Consider the following 16,916-nt stretch of genomic DNA (forward strand, 5'->3'; position numbering starts at 1 on the left):
CAGATGGTGCTTTGGCAAGCACACTATTGGAACATTTATTTGCATAAAAGAGTGTTACGCCTGCTGTTTTACTGGAGCTGAAGCAAGCGCAGAACAGTGCCAAGACAGCTGTGACCTAGCGAGAGAAATTCCCACTCCAAGTCAAGGACGGTCTTCAATAGTGAGGGAACCTGTTTGTTGGCACTCTTCCGAACCACCTTCACAGACCCTCTTGAAAATAACGTTTCCATGGGTGGTATTGCAAACGCTTTTAAAATGTATACAGAGTAAACATCTTGACAATGACAGAAAAAGAAAGAATATGATAAAAGGCACAAAATACAGAACTTTTCTAGATCTGCAAACGATCGAGAGGACTCTGTTGCTCAACATGAGCATAGCTGCACAGAAGCAAAAAGGTGTGGCCATTTTATTCTATGTTCCTCAATGGAGGATGATGGCAGTTGATTTATGTGGGTATATGGAAGACTGTATGTAGTCTCCACGAGATGTATCACCTCTGTCCCCCATTCAAGCTCTGCTGCTTGTAAATGTTTCCCCTTCCGTACCTTTTCTCTTCCAACGTGTCAGCAGCCTCTTCTGATATCTGGTACAGGCTGATATCTGGTGCAGCCAGAAGTATCATTGAGCCCACACTGCAGTCCAGCTCCCCTGCTGCATCACACCGAGTCCCGCCGATATAGTTCCAGTTGATGTCCTCAATCCAAGTTTTTACTTGCTGAAGAAGTGCAGTCTACAGCAATAAGGACTCCTTATATGGTCCTGTCGGCAGGACCTTTTAAATTCTGCATAACGATGCTCTGACAAACTGTGCTGCAGTGGGAGTGACTTTGGTTTGCGTCACATATTCTAATTTAATCTATCAGCACTTGTGACACCTGGGTCCGATTTGTAATGGATGAAACTATTTCCTGGGGCATTTTGTCCCATGGCACCTTGAAGCAATACTTTTTTGTGGAGAAACACCGCTGGCCCCTCTTGGTAGTAGCTGTGGTGATGAGCTGAAGGAGGTGGTGGAGCTGGTGAGGGAGGACAAAGTGGATTGGACTCAGGAGCTATGGAGTGATGGTCTTTTTTCTAAAAAAACAAAAACATAAATGAATGTTAAAGATGAAAATCACCATTCTCAATAGTTATTATTATGGATCTTAAACAGAAAATTATTTCACTTTGCTGAATGAAAATACATGCGTATGGCTGGAGTATTAATGACCTAATAACTTTATAACAGACAACAGGCTCTTGATGTCCTCCTGTTGGGCACATTTCATTGTGGGGAAAATCTGTAAGTGATAGAGAATGGGCAAAGTGCATGGTTTTCAGTAAAGAGATTATTCTACGAGGTTGGAATGGCATGATGCAGAATTAAGAGAGACATTCCCCAAACAGTGTATTCTGTCAATGGATAATGTAATAAACACCACATGTAGGCAGACGCACAGATTGGTACTGTTCATTAATGGCAAAAACACATAGACCCTTATGAATAAGAGCTTGTTTAATTCCCCCAACAATAAAGCCATCATTGTTATGAGCTATCACAACATTTTTTTTCTGTATTCAGTCTCTTTTCCTGACACATCATGAGGTTTTAGAGGATCAACATTGTAAAAAATGTTTGTCTATTCAATTCAATCCAATTTATTTCGTAAAGCCTAACATCTCATATTACATATTTGCTTCAGAGGGTTTTACAATCTGTACACATACGACATCCTCTGTCCCGGGACCTCACATCGGATCAGGAACCCCTCCACCAAAAACCTTTTAACAGGGAAAAAAAGAAAGAAGGAAGATCCCTCTATCAGGATGGACAGAAGTACAATAGATGTCATGTGTACAGAATGAACAACATAACAACACATTCAATGAATATTCATAATATGTAGTAGCATGAAGAAAAATAACAGCAGCAGTCGATATACTAGAATAACAATGATAATAAAAGCAGTAATGGTATTGGCAATACTAATAGGCGGTTTGGATAATGGAAACCAGGAGTTTGCATTTCGTGACTATTTCACAAACTGTAGTGAGACTGTCGGAACATCAGTAACACCCGCAGCCGCTTTTCATACTATAAGTAAATAAGAGGTTAAAAATCAGCAGAATATTTTACATTCATTTAAATTCATTCAATAATGTTAAATAGTGACTGTATTTCAAGTAAAACATAGAACTAGAGGAGTCAAAGTTAACTGTTGTGCGTGTTGCAGAAATGGCCGACCGACTAACACATGCCAAAGCAATTTTCACACGAGCAAACACGCCTCCAATAACATTCTGAGGATTCTTTTCCAACTGGTATAAACAGGACCTCATTACAGGCACCTGATAGATACCCACTAAACTCCCAGGCACAGTGTTTATTTTGGAATATTTATTTTTTGGTAGCGCTGTGCTGGTAACTCAACTTGTGTGCTTCTGGAGTAATGCTCACACGCCGATGCGTTTTCACACGACATGTCATGTCATGTCATGTCGTGTCATTTAGCTGACGCTTTTATCCAAAGCGACTTACAATCATGTTACATTCATACACTGTAGAACAGCTACAGGGAACAATTCAGGGTTAAGTGTCTTGCTCAAGGACACATCGACTAGGGCGGGGATTGAACCGCCAACCCCCTGATTGAAAGACGGACCTGCGGACATGGAAATAATCATCTGTAAATTAAAATAATAAAAATGGATTAATTGCCATTTGCACTTATCCTTATTAAAACATCAAAGACAACTCAATAACCACAATCAAACTTGATAGCGCTTCTAGTTTAATGCATCTTTGACTGACACTTTACATTTCTAAACAGGAAATTAGTATCTCATGTTTTTTTCAGTAGGTTACATGACATCATCTATTCTGGGAGAAAATGGCCCACCCGAAGGCCTTATATTGGTCAAGGATTTACATTAGTGGCTCCTATTACATTTTCTATTAGGTTAATGCAAATTGAATTACGTTATCAGGCACTAATAGGAAATCGTGACATTGTTTGGTGCTTTTCTCCATGTTTCTTCTCAATGCATTTGAAGTGTGTTGCAGACTTTTCAAGTTCATCGTTCTCAAGTGGAGTCTGACAGCAGCAGCTCTTCAATGACTCGCCGCAGAGACAATTCTTGAACTACATTCCCGAGTCACATTGAAGACACTAAAGGCCATTCGAGTATATCGGCTCAAATGCACTGCTATTCAAACGTTAAATCGGAAGGACTCTTGAATCACAATATTTTTAGAGCAATATCATTATTGCACATTGCTTTGCTGTCCTATCTGAATTCCAGCATGTTCTGCTGTAGCAGCTGTGTAAAAGCCCAGTGGTGCATAACAGAGATGAAGCAGCCAGAGAGATAATCAAATAATTATAAATGAGAGACGTTATGCTTCGTTATGCTTCCCTTTGAAAAATGCACTGATTCATTTTTTCCATGACAAATGTAGATTAGATTTTATCCAAGGCTACAGGTTGTTTCATGTATATTTAGCCTTGATTAATACTGTGCTGGGTACGGTACATGAGTTTACAATTCAATTCCCTGCACAGTCATAAGCCTGCCTTTTGATGTGTATTCACACTCTTATTGTACATATTTAACATTTACCCCTGAAACAGAAAAGAACAAGACAAATATCTCAGAATTTTAATTTCCAACTGAGGATTTGTGTATATTTTAGTGTATAATTTAAGTAGCATAGCCTGCTCTGGAAATAATGTCACTCCTTACTGCACATTATTTCTATTTAACGTAATTCTTATCTGACTCATAGTAAGAATTGTAATACCCCTTTCAATAATAGATATTTACAAAGTGCTTAAAGGAGTAAGCACAAATGATAGCTGTTGACAGGTGAAACACAGGAAAGAAACAAAGCAGTAGGACAACCTCAACAAATCCAATAAAAAAAGATGGAATGAAATATCAAGAAACTACTTTTGTTTCACCAGAGCTATACTTTTTTTGAGGCAGTATTTAGCCTTAAATCAACTTTAAAAAAACGTAAAAACACACGTGTGTGAAATGAATCTGTAGCTCTCAAAAACACCCTGTTGACAATGCACTTTGACCAGGCTAATGCAGCGCTCCCTTGGAGGCGTGGCCGTGCAGAGTGGGCTGATTGCTCGGCCCCTGCAGTGCTGCTTGCAACCTTCTTCAGAGCTTTGCCTCCAGGGATGTGGAGAAGGGCCCTTGAGTCAATGAGCCGTGGCCTTTAATTCCTGCTGCGCAAGGCATGCTCAACTCAACACCCTGTTGCAGCACAGAGCCATATCTCTTGTTTATTTAAAGTGTATTAATAATGAGCGTTTTGCAAGCCCACTTTGCTACTGCACGTCCTTTTGGTCACCAACAATAAATCTGCCAAGAGTGAAGTAGATCGGATGAACCCTTCTGGAGATAAGTGAAGAACCTGTTCTAGTTAGATAACAAGCCAAAAGTGTAATTTTGTATTTTGGCTAAGTCACACAATAAACATTGATGACCTTATAAAATGTGGAAGCAGGAAGCCAGCTAACAGCCTTGATCCTGCGCTTGATTTTATATGGAACAGTGGGTGTGCAGTGAGGTCACAGTGATGGAACATTTGATGTTTTCAGGGCGTCGTGGTAAACTCTGGATCAGACTCCGACAATGATATACAAGTGCACAGTAAATACAGATTATGACCAGAGTCCTGCTGTAAAAATGAGTCTGAAAACTACGATTGAAGAATTTCTTTTCAAATAATATGGTGGTTGACATTTTCCTCAGCCAGAGACAGTGTGCTGCTGGCAGGCTGTGCTGAAAGGCCAATCACAGGGCAGGGTCGAGCTGCTCCTCCTGGTGCACCACTGTGGTAACCTTAGCCACGGTGCAAAGTGATAAAAGCAGAGTGGTGAGAAGGTCACCTGGGACTCAGCTGCATGTCCGGGTCTCCATTATCATACTTTATTAGAAGTGATACCTTCTGCTCTTTCAATTATACAGGGACAAGATTAAGACTTTTTCATTAACCTTCTGTCTCTCTTACATAGAGAAGATGTTTTGGGGCGGTCACACAGAATCACAAAAATTATCCCCGATAGCCGTCTTATTATAGGGCTCAATTGCCTCCGCCAATCATTCCTTCAGGATTCAGAAAAGTGATTAATCCTGATTTAAAGAAACCACTCTCAACACATTCTCACTCCCATCTCATCAAATATGGCAGGTTGGTCAGTGGTCCTGTGACACTCTAAGTACCACTCTAGTGTCAGTTTTGGACGTTCATTACATGCTCATTACTACATGCATAGTGTCTTTTCAGGAAGTTAGGTTTCGGCAACCCAACCTCTTCATTAGGGTTAGGACAGCATCGTGGTACTATTCCAACATATATTAAAATGTTGACTATTTGTTGCCCTAAGTTTAAACTAGGTCAGTTTCTTTGAGCGTCTAATTGTGATGTGGATGTGTTTACATTGGAGTTAGTTGGAAAGCCGGTGGGTGTAGACACTAAAGGGTGCATAGCACTGACCAAGCATCGCCACTTGATAATTGGGAGTGAGCCTTATCTTTGTTTTTTAATGAATGCTTGTCACTGCCACATGCAGGAAATGCACACCCACGCATTACAAAAGATGTTGTCCTTGTTTGCCCTTTTTGTCCCTTTTGTATTTTTCATGCAACACAGCTGTCAGGGTGGAGGCAAAATCCTTACTCTACTTTCATTCAGAAAGGAGTTGGTATAATTGGCTCAAGCTCAGGTATATTGCTGCTACAGAACACTTAAAATAAATGTCACAACTCTAAGACATTGATTTTTCATGCCTGGAATCATTGATTGAAGTAGCTAATATGCCTTTTGGTGGTGTCGATAAGTCTTTTCACGACTCGTCTTTAACATGGCACATGTATATCCACTGAAAATACGCTGACAGCAGCATCCATTATCATCTCATTGTATGGTATGGTGGGTCATTATCACTGGACGACAACATTGTGATAAGGGTGGAAACAACATCACGGTAATCAGATTATTTGATCACCCTTATCTTAATTGGCAGAGTTCTGTGGTCAAACTTCTTTTTTTTTTTACCTGAATCAACTCGTTCTCAGTAATGAGTTGAGAAGAATGGACAAAGAAAAACTTTAAGAAAACTTCTAGCACAGCACAAAAAGTCAAAATAGCCTCAGGAAACGAGGCCATCAAGTAACGATGAAGCATTATCACCATTTAGACAGAACGCACAACTCAGACAAAGTTATCGGTTTTTATAATGTCAAGCTACACAAAATGATAAACATAATGGGAAACAAATTAGCTACATTTTAAACTAAATGATAAGAATACAGAACAAACGTCCCTGCTTAGAGCTTTGCAAAGAATTTAGTGATGTTTAGTGTGAAGTTGGACAATTAACTTCCACAATGCTTACAGTGTATATTTTCAGCTATCAGTCTGGGTATTCTGTACAGTGAGGGGCCATTTAAATGTAATACAGCATAACTGTCTTAACTGTATGTTCCCGTTGTAGTGAAGTTATTTAACCCAAATTCCTTGATTCAGATTTAGTAATATGCTAGTGTTTGCTCTGTTCACAATACTTGTACACTGAGAGCATAATTGAGCTGATACAGTCTGTGTTATACATTCAGTGTGTACTTTTGCTCATGTGGACTTGACTTGGGCCCCTCAGTATGAAACATTGCTGTTGTTATTTGTCGAGCTTGGTGCTTGAAGCTTTGGCTCCAGCTATAGAAGACGGCTACATTTACTTAACAGCTGAATAAAGACACTTTAGAAGATACTTCTCAAAGTCTATTTGTCTCTTTGTAGTCAGAGCACAAGGATCCTCTTGGAAACTAAACAAACCCAATACTTTCATTTCAATTTCAATTTAATTCATTTTAATTCAAACATATATAGTTTATATAAATACCTAATCTGTATTCATTACCAGTATTTGTGAACATAACTACTAAATACTATCTTAATAATAAGTATTACTCTGCTTAATGCTGAAGGGCCTATTTTTTCTATGATTTTTGTATCAATGCAAATATGCAATAATGCATATTAAAAGTAGTAACAGCCGTCAGTTTAACTAGTGTGCCATCTTGGTATTGACCTCTCCTGTTATGTCGTGTTGTGACCATCTGCTGAGCTGGAGTAGAGGAGCTGGAAATGACTATATTGTGATAGGAGGGTCCTGTGAGGCCGCATCACAGCTAGATGTGAAAAGGAGGGACTTGAGAAAAGTTGGGCTCAAACTACCACAGTGCTTTGTACCAATAAAAGAAATGTTAGACCAAATATAACCGTTATTTCTTGTTTGAGGGCCCTTTTCATATACATTTACGTGACTCCTTAACCGGGGTGCATGTAAACTGAACCGTGACCCCTAAACCGGGGTGTGAACTGAACCGTGACCCCTAAACCAGGGTGTGAACTGAACCGTGACCCCTAAACCAGGGTGTGAACTGAACCGTGACCCCTAAACCAGGGTGTGAACTGAACCGTGACCTCTAAACCAGGGTGTGAACTGAACCGTGACCTCTAAACCAGGGTGTGAACTGAACCGTGACCCCTAAACTGTGGTGTGAACTGAACCGTGACCCCTAAACCGGGGTGTGAACTGAACCGTGACCCCTAAACCGTGGTGTGAACTGAACCGTGACCTCTAAACCAGGGTGTGAACTGAACCGTGACCCCTAAACCAGGGTGTGAACTGAACCGTGACCTCTAAACCAGGGTGTGAACTGAACCGTGACCTCTAAACCAGGGTGTGAACTGAACCGTGACCCCTAAACCGTGGTGTGAACTGAACCGTGACCCCTAAACCGTGGTGTGAACTGAACCGTGACCCCTAAACCGGGGTGTGAACTGAACCGTGACCCCTAAACCGTGGTGTGAACTGAACCGTGACCTCTAAACCAGGGTGTGAACTGAACCGTGACCCCTAAACCGTGGTGTGAACTGAACCGTGACCCCTAAACCGGGGTGTGAACTGAACCGTGACCTCTAAACCAGGGTGTGAACTGAACCGTGACCCCTAAACCAGGGTGTGAACTGAACCGTGACCCCTAAACTGGGGTGTGAACTGAACCGTGACCCCTAAACCGGGGTGTGAACTGAACCGTGACCCCTAAACCAGGGTGTGAACAAACTGGGACCCTTAAACCAGGGTGTGAACTGAACCGTGACCCCTAAACCAGGGTGTGAACTGAACCGTGACCCCTAAACCAGGGTGTGAACAAACTGTGACCCTTAAACCAGGGTATGAACTGAACCGTGACCCCTAAACCAGGGTGTGAACAAACTGGGACCCCTAATCTACGGTGTGAACCGAATAGTAATTCCTAAACCAGGGTACAATCCAAATCGTGATTTTTAATCTTGTCTGTGAACGAACAGTGACTCCTAAAACTGGATATGATCCAAACCGTGACTCCTTAACTGGAATGTGACCCAAATTGTGACTCCTAAACAGGGATATGAAGCGAACCGGCACTCCTAAACCAGGGTATGAAAGGGACCAGCTCTCCTGAACTGGGCTGTGAACCGAACTTTGATTCCCAAAACGAAGTGAACTGAACTCTTAAAACAGAGTATAAACCAAACCGTGGCTCCTATTTGTGTTATGAACTGAACCGTGCCTGGTGACAGTGAAACCCCCGTTTAAAAATTAATATGGAATAGAAAATGTGGTGGTATACTGTACAAGGGCAGATGCAGAACCTCTAGTTTGGTTCTCAAATCCACACTATGTGCCTTTATTCCTTCAGCTTTGATACGGCTGTTGTTTGATGTCACACCCTGACTCTTTTTTCTTCACACTGTTGGGCCTTATCATTTCTCCTGTAAAAAGGGGCCAGCATGTGCTGCCGCTTTAATTTCAAGCTTATTAAAAAAGAGTGATGAAACTGAGGGAGAAGTATTAAAGGGTAGAATTAGCATGTGGAGACAATCCACTGTGAAATTACTGCAGACGAGGGCAGCTGAAGTTACCTTCCAACGTGCACGGTGTCAAACAGATTCGCTGTGTTTACCTGTTTCCCCAGAGCCTTAATTAACCCATCACTCACTTCTCACCCCCTTGTAATCATCGCAAAATCAGACAATCCATCAATTTGCATGTGTAATTGTGAAAAAAATCATTTAATTTTTTGGCTTGCTGATTATTCTGCAAATAATTCTCAGGGCAACGTGAGCACTACATCTACCTTATCATATTTCTAAAAAAAGTGATTTTTATAATTTTGAAATACAGAGAAATCTATTCCTCTTCCAAGCTCACACGCATCAAACATCACGCTACCAGCTGTGCTTGCTAATGCACTTGGCAAACTGCTCCCAGAGGAGCTGTGCTTTAGTGTATGCGCTCTACTTTCAGGATGGTGAATGGTAGCCTGGGGGCATGTTGTACACTCACAGTTTTTATTATTCTCGCCCATGTTTGATGCTTTAATGACTCTTCAAATTTCACTTTGCTCAAGTGACTCATTCAGTGATCGTCATTTCAAATTCCAAAGCTTTGCAATCTTTATTGGATATGATATGTTAACGTTTTACACTTGTGACGGACTGTTCCAACAGAGAACCTTGAGTATGAGATGAGGTAAAGTGTAAAGGTGGACTGGCTGCTTAATTTTGGGCAGTCTTGGACCAGCTTGAAGTGATAACTTGAGTATGTTTCCAGACCTGCATACTTGTCTACATTATGACAAGGTCTGATTATTCTGGTATAGGGCACATTGATAACCATAAGAACTTATTCAGCCTTAAAAATTGATTATTAATCTCACGCCAATGTGTGAGGTTCTTAATTTATACCAGCAATGAATTTTATGTATGAAATTAAGGACCACGGCAGGACTTTAAATCATGTATTTAAAATAATACAAATTTCACAGAATAAAAAACAAAACAATGATCTGAAGCTAAAATAAATGAAAGTGGCCGTTTTTGACTTTCGGATCCTCTGCGTCTCGTCTTCACTTCTCAGACCTTATTTCCGTTGGTTTCGGTTGGTTAGCTACTGGAGGCTCTTGTTGTTCTGCTGGTTGTTGTCCTGTAACACAATTAAAGGGCACAGTCAGAGATTATTGCTGAAATCAACAGCGCTCTGGGGAAGATGTTACATCTCCTACTCTAACAGTGGTCTCAAAAGTCCTGAGTTGACATTCAAGATACAATTGCTACTGGTAAGTCTTGTTGAATTTTATATGCGGGAAATACATTATGTTTTAAGTTAAAGTAATGTTATAACTATATATTAATATTGATTAATCTATCTCTCTTTAAACATGAATACATACTTTATATATACTGTGTATATATATATATATATATATATATATATATATATATATATATTTAGATTTTACTGCCTATAAATAACACAGTAGAAACAGATGGAGAGCATTTAGAATGTTCAATCTGTTGCATGTATTATTGTTCTGTTGTTAGTGAATTACAAAAAAATACAAAATAATATATATATATATATCTCATTAGAAATATTTTGTAGATTTTATGTTGGCCTACGCTACAATGTATCCATTCCGATTCATTAGTGTTTTAATCATCTTCATATTTGGATTATAATATATTTTAATAACATTGGATCCTTGCATGTTGAATATGTTGTTATTAAAATTCAAAACATTGCTTCAAATCTCTGAATCAGCTTGTACATTCCAAATCATAAAGTACTGTAAGGCACTCTTTTTATGACTTACTTTTATTGGTTGTCAAATGTAATAACAATACATTTAATACAACTTCGAAGCAGGGTATTTACAGTACAGCGCTCTGATCTTTTTTTGTCAATAATAGAAGAGTTTATTCATATGCTTAAAATATCTTGATCTTGAGCTTGAGCTTAGAGAAAGCCTAGTATTATTGACAAGGAACATCCTGTTGGATTCCATACTACGTCTCAATCCCTTAATTCACATGAGTAGATATCAACCAAGGGGACTTTTATGAGTTTGGACCGTGAAGTATGTGTTGCTGTTTAACTGTATGACTACTTGATTGAATATGATGTTAATCTCATAAAATGCTTTGAAAAATCCCTGAGGGACAATGAGAAAAGCGCTCTGTAGTTCTGTTCATGCTTTGTGCCATTAGAGGACATCAGAAGCTGACAGCCTTGCACTGCCCTCCTCACTTTGACTGTCATTCCACTTTCATCGTTGTCTTATATCTCGTGGAAGCAGAATATCACACTCCTGATAGTTATGGCCATGCATTGTAGATATAAAGTGGGGTTAAGGGCTTATGTGGCCCCACACTAAAGGGTTTTTGGGCAGATTTGGGGTCAGATTTGCCCCTCCCCATCGTTGTCCCTAACTAACCATTCATATGATTCAGACACAGCTTGTAGGAGCAATTTGGGGTTAAGTGTCTTGCCCAAGGACACATTAACATGGACTAGTGGAGTTGGGGATCGAACCGCCGATCCTCTGACTGAATGATGAAGACCCTGCTCTATCACCGATCCACAGTCACCCATATAATGAACAGTCAGCATTACAGCTGAGAAAAAACTACTTCAGGTATTAATTACTTGTATTCTAATGTAATTATCTGCTTCAGGATTGTGCTGGAATGCTTTGAATATATTGGAACAAATTACCCCACAACATTTGTAATCAAATATTGATTGGTTATACATGGTATCGCTATTTCTGTAGTTAAAATATGACTAACAAGAATACAATAAAAAGCATTTACTTTGCAACACAAGTGTCATTTCCAAATGTGATAATTCTCATTTTAATATCTTGCCGCGATACAACTGCCATATTTCCATCAACGTAATTGTATATGCATTTAGAAAAAAAACGGTATGGAAATGGCAAAATCTGATAAAACTTCTTCTTACACATGGTTAATTGTGCAAAAAAGTGTTTACGCTCACTTGAGTGGGTTTTTCACTTTTTGAGAGTCATTAAATGGAATATGGAAAGGCCTACCCAGAATACATTCTGTTGTAGGGAACATTTAACTCACATGACTGATCAGCTATTTCTGCTCTCAGTTGTCCTTAGCATTAGAATCATTGCATTAAATTGGAGCAAATTCCTGAGAACCTTTCATTTTTCATCATACATGGGTTAGATGGGCAAAGAACCTTGTTTGGGTTGGCGGTTCACAACCTCTACTTCTTGTTTACTGACAGTTAGCATATGGCCAACTTCTGAAGAAGCTATGCTTTGCATTTGGTTGGCTGTAGTTCATTGGGATGAGTGGCCGTCCCATAACCACAAGGTACCCGGTTCGATCCCCGCTCTCCCCATAGTTCATGTTGAAGTGTCCTTGAGCAAGGCACTGAACCCCCAGTTGCCACCCCGGGTGCTTCACTTCAGCCCACTGCTCCTTAATAACCAAGATGGTTCAAATGCATAGAAGAATTTACCCACGGGGGTAAATACAGTGTACATTTATTTCAAAGAGTTTATTTGCTCCAACGCTTTTTAGGGCCCGAGACCCGACGTAGTCGGTCGAGGACCTATTGTTTTCGCTATGTTTATTATTATTATTCTTATGCTGGCACTTTGCAAGGGGAAAAGAGGGTCTAGGCCTAAAGTTGAATACTTCAAAATTCCCACACATATCAGGATCGGTGAAAATACTTATCTGATTGGGGTTTCGGAAAAAACACGAAAAAATTAGCTCGGTGGCGCCCCCTTGTGTTGGAAAAGCTAATACTTTTTTCCAGCAATGGCCGATTGACTTGAAATTTTTTACACGTTCACTTGGACCTGCTCTACAAATATGTTCAGGGGGTCCATAAAATGCGCCTAATTAGATTTTCCGCCATTTTGAATTTTGCAAAAAACACGTTTTTTCCATTTTTTTGGTCCGATTTTCACGAAAAGTTCGGAGCTTCATTATAGGTTCAATGTCATCTGAGGTTATGAAAAGATTGTTGATATGACGTTGCGTTCAGAAGATATAGGCCAATTAACATCTAGGGGGCGTGGCCTAATATTTAAAGACCCATAACTTCCAAATAACTTTGTCCATCCTCACCAAATTACTAGCATATGTTCACATTGTATCCCTTAACCTACCCTGATTTTTTCGTAACATTTGAACATTAGGGGGCGCTGCAGTGAATTTCTCAATATCGCCATTTCTAGCCTTTTTTCGCGTTTTTTCACTTTTTTGGACGTCGCAAAACTGCGAGCTCCTCCTAGAGCTTAAACCCGATTCATTCCAAAATCTGGCTATGTGTACAAGAGACCTCGGCAATGAAAAGTTATCAAAGGATTTAAAAAATATAAAACTTTGTGCGTTCGGACATCTTTCAAAGTTACGCCATTTTCCATAAAAATGTAAGTTGTTATAACTCGGCCATACATAATCTAATCTGCTCCATATGTTTTATATGGCATGACATACTGGCCCTGAAGACATCTATATGATAATTTTGAATTCAAGTCATTAAGCGTTTTGACTAAATATGTGCATGATAGTGCCATGTTGATGTAGTTGGACTTGAATGAAAGTTAACAAAACAGTATTGTCATTTGCTTTGACTTTAATTTAGAGTTTGATAGTGCCCTCTACAAATATTAATTTGTAAAAATCAGGAAAAAAAAACTGTAACTCGTGGACGCTTGGTCCGACAGTCAAAGACACTCTGCCGCACGAACCGGCGTCCAGCAAGTACCCTCGACGTGCGTGAATTGTCGAGGGCCCGATCAATGCTGCTCGCAGCTTTAATTTTCATTATTATTTCAAAAGTTTGCTCAAAATGTTAGGGTTTAACAACTCCAACAGCGAGTGATTTTCATCATGGATCATTTATAAAACCTAATTTTTGTCATACTTGAACACTGCTCAAAATGTCTACTAGTAGTTGTCTAAGCACAAATCAAAATCGTGTCTGAAAAGACAACTCGTCTTCTCTCAATCAAAATGTAATTTGAAGTCTGCCCCTGACATCGGGGACAAAGCTCTGGAAACTTTGTGACTGTCAGTTAAGAGTAAGTGCTCATGTGAGCTCTGTTCATAAATCAGTGAGACAGTGAGCATTATGAAACGTGAGCGTTGGATCAGTGAGCCACTCCACAGTGCAGCATCCTGTGAGCCAGAGCTTCTGGCTCACAGGATGCTGCACTGTGGAGTAGTACCATATCACTGGGGGTCACATGGTTGAAATGACAACATATTTAAAGGATTTTACAGCATGAAAAAGCAATTTTCAAATACTTTTTTGGAAAATAAAGACCAACGTGGTAAAATCCCTCAACAGTGTTTGGTTCCTGTGTGTTTTTGCAGAGGTTTGTGAGTTCAGGACACCGGCAAGCATGGCCTAATTATGTCTTGATTGAACCCTACAACGAGGCAATGACAAGTGGGATGTAGCAAAATGGATGCCAGAGCTGCGTTTCTCCACCGGCAAATAAACCATGCACACGACTAGAGGGTAGCGATTCAATTATGACCGTAGTGGGGGAGCCTCTGGATGGGGAAAGCCATTCAGCAGCTCGTAAATGGGACAATTTACAAGCATCAGTTCCATCTTCCTTAATCTTCAACAATTGCCAGGGAAACAGAAAACTCCTCACCTCACACGTCTGTTCATCACCCTTTGCCTGAAATTCAGTATTTGCCAATAGCTCCATTAGCTGAGGAACAGGAGCTGATGATATTTAGTAACAGAGTGTGGTGATGGTTCAGAGAGATAGATATGAGGCTGGCAGTGCTTGGAAGTTAGCACACTCTGTGCATCAAACCCCCTATAATGTACCCAGCTCAGCATTACACATCAATAAGGGCATCAGTAATGCAATATTTTAAGTGCAGGTTGTAAAATATCTTTCTCTGATTGTCTCTACCCTCGAGTTCTCCTCTCCCTCTCTTCATCTTACTTTACAGCTACTGTCAGCTGTCATCTTGTAGTTGCACTAGCACCTCATAAAAAGTAAAGCAGGCTTTTTCTCATATAACCACACTAGCATAGAAATATCAGTAACATTGGCATCCAAGCTGCACACTATTTTCTCTACAGTGAGAGACTGCAGTTTACCTGACATCACACTAAATCAGATGGAATCATCTTGTACTGAGCATTGAGCAGTGCATCACACTTCAATTCTATATTTTAGTTATAATTTCCTACCAGCATATGTTTGCTATGACAATACAGTATTGGACATTAGAAGCTATGATAAAGAAGATGGTTTTGAATTGAAATATGACGGTGGAATCAGGTTGTATATGAGAACCACTAGTTGTAGAATCCCAAAGCTTTGCTTTTAAGGGTAAATGTTGTTCCTTTCCACATTCCACATTCAGACATGTCCACATTCATAAGGAGTTATATGACCTTACACCACCACATTCAATGTTTGTCCTTCATACTACATAACATTTAGGCAGAAGGCAACTCCTCTGGTTGTATAGAAGTCTATGCTTCATGTGTCAAAGCTGCATTCTCTCTACTGACCACCAGGGGGCGACTTCTCTGGTTGTATAGAAGTCTATATAAATGACTCTACTTCTCTCTTGATTTATTCCCTCAGTAAACATTGTAAACATGAGTTTATGGTCTCAATCTCTAGCTTCAAGTCTTCTTCAATACAGCGTGATGTTCATAGGAGTCTAGGAGTTATCTGTGTTTTCGTCTTATAACTTTCACAGTGTGTTTTCACTCCATGAAAGTTAAATACACAAACCAATAGGCGACTTCATGGGGACTACGTCCACTACATTCTACGGTTTAGGCATGCGCATTACTCAGTTAAGATGGTTTAAGATGTGGAATGAGTGCGTCCCGCAGTGAGCTCTGTAACTTTCCCCAGCATTGTCAAATCTTTCTTCAAAGTCCTCATGGTGTTTGTAATGCAACAAAATACAAACAGCACAGTTTCAGAACTCTTTATTTTTGCTGCTGGCAGATATCATGAGTCCTCACACCCCATGTTTATTTTAAATAAGACAGTGGATTGACTGAAAAATGAATGGTTGTCAAGTTGTCAATGCTGCTTATTGCTTATTCTTGAAGAAATGTCATCTGTGGACATACGAGGAGTCCCTCCTGCAGCCGTGAATGTAAATTCACCCTGGCCTTAGAGGATTTAATAACATAATGTAATTCACAGGGGCAGTTGTTTATTATGTTGACATTCAGGATTTTTTAAAGAGCCTCCTCCAGACACAATAAATACTTTGATCAGTGTGGATTGATATCAAATCATAAAAATAAAAAAACACATCACCCCCGTGTGTTTCGACCTTCATTAATTTGTTGTTGTTGTGAACAGCCACTCATTGCACATGGGAGTCCTGGGGAAGACATCTTTATCTTTGTTTCTGTTCATGCTGCTGCTTCACATTTCTTTCCTTCTAAAACAAAAGTTATTCCTAATATTGTCAACTGTCCATTGTTTTCTCTGCTTCAACATAAATCAATGTAAATCTCCTTCAGGGTCTAAGCCCAATCATCCCAAATAAATAGTGATGAAAAGGATCCGTAATGAATGATTCCTCTCCACCAAATGGATGAATCACATTTCTTTACAATGTGGAGACATTTACTTTACTCTCTTGTCTCGCTGTCATACGTTCAACAAGAAGTTACAGTCTGAGGGAGCTGGAAGATGGGAGAATATAGCTGAAAGCAGCAGCTGAAACAAAACAAATCATATCCCGGTGGAATATTCCACGTCGTGAGTTACCTGTAAGTAAGTGAGCCGCATGCTGGTGTGTTTCTGGAAGTGATTGACTGCGATGTGTCAAAAATGCACAGCTTCCTCCTCCACCGTAACAAATGCGTTGTCATTTCTGAGGTGTCGTCGGCCTTTCTGAGAGTCATTTCTCCACTTGCTTTGCATTTAGCAAAGTTAGCTGTCACATGAAGCCGAAGCTGAAGGCGCTTCCTGTCAGCTGCTCCACAGTCAGCCGTCACTGTCTGGGTGGAGCGGAGTGAAGTGAG

At 40.0% G+C, this 16,916-nt stretch overlaps 1 protein-coding gene across 1 annotated transcript in view; it reads left to right on the top strand.

Moving 5' to 3' along the window:
• Positions 1 to 16,916, top strand: part of ntm (neurotrimin) — a 129,240-nt gene that overhangs the window by 33,985 nt on the left and 78,339 nt on the right. The gene's annotated exons all lie outside the window — the stretch shown is intronic.

This window comes from Cyclopterus lumpus, chromosome 14 (assembly GCF_009769545.1).
Source record: "Cyclopterus lumpus isolate fCycLum1 chromosome 14, fCycLum1.pri, whole genome shotgun sequence".
Taxonomy (NCBI): Eukaryota; Metazoa; Chordata; class Actinopteri; order Perciformes; family Cyclopteridae; genus Cyclopterus; species Cyclopterus lumpus.